Genomic DNA, 750 nt, shown 5'->3' on the forward strand with positions numbered 1-750 from the left:
ACCTGATCACACACACACTACAGATGAGTAACTCCAACAGATGCCACAGGGACCTGATCACACACACACTACAGATGAGTAACTCCTACAGATGAGTAACTCCAACAGATGCCACAGGGACCTGAGCACACACACTACAGATGACTAACTCCAACAGATGCCACAAGGACCTGAGCACACACACACACACTACAGATAAGTAACTCCAACAGATACCACAGGGACCTGAGCACACACACTACAGTTAAATAACTCCAACAGATGCCACAGGGACCTGAGCACACACACACACACTACAGATAAGTAACTCCAACAGATACCACAGGGACCTGAGCACACACACTACAGTTAAATAACTCCAACAGATACCACAGGGAAAGCTGATTTTGAAAGAGGTTTACAGAATCATAAAAGTAAGAGAAAATCCAACAGTCAGTGATAACTAATGTTTAGTATTGCCCAAAAGAGTCTATCAGTGCAGTTTATGAATGATAGTTGGTGACTACTATTGCATGATAAAATCAGATTGTGGTGTGAAATGTTGACCATTTTACCTATCTATTGTTTGGTAAAAAGTTTCGCATTCTTGTTCGTTTTCTTACTTTAAGATCGTTTCACTTATTAATCTTAAAAAAAATGTAAGTTGACCTCTGTGACAAACATTTAACTCACACACACTGAATACAGAATGTACCGAACTTTGGTTGAAATGATTGACAAAAAATTAACAATTTTACAAACCATTTTCAC

At 39.1% G+C, this 750-nt stretch overlaps 1 long non-coding RNA gene across 2 annotated transcripts in view; it reads right to left on the reverse strand.

Moving 5' to 3' along the window:
• Positions 1–350, reverse strand: part of LOC111089127 — a 1,512-nt gene extending 1,162 nt beyond the window's left edge. The window contains exons 1-2 of one of the 2 annotated variants that reach the window (XR_002613458.1): positions 130–350; positions 13–53 (exon numbers count right to left, since the gene is read on the reverse strand). This is a non-coding gene — a long non-coding RNA (uncharacterized LOC111089127). Of the gene's footprint in view, positions 1–2; positions 54–129 lie in introns of both variants that reach the window. The other variant, XR_002613457.1, reaches the window with a different exon arrangement.
• Between the last annotated feature and the right edge of the window lie 400 nt (positions 351–750).

Source organism: Limulus polyphemus, unplaced genomic scaffold, assembly GCF_000517525.1.
Source record: "Limulus polyphemus unplaced genomic scaffold, Limulus_polyphemus-2.1.2 Scaffold5308, whole genome shotgun sequence".
Classification (NCBI taxonomy): Eukaryota; Metazoa; Arthropoda; class Merostomata; order Xiphosura; family Limulidae; genus Limulus; species Limulus polyphemus.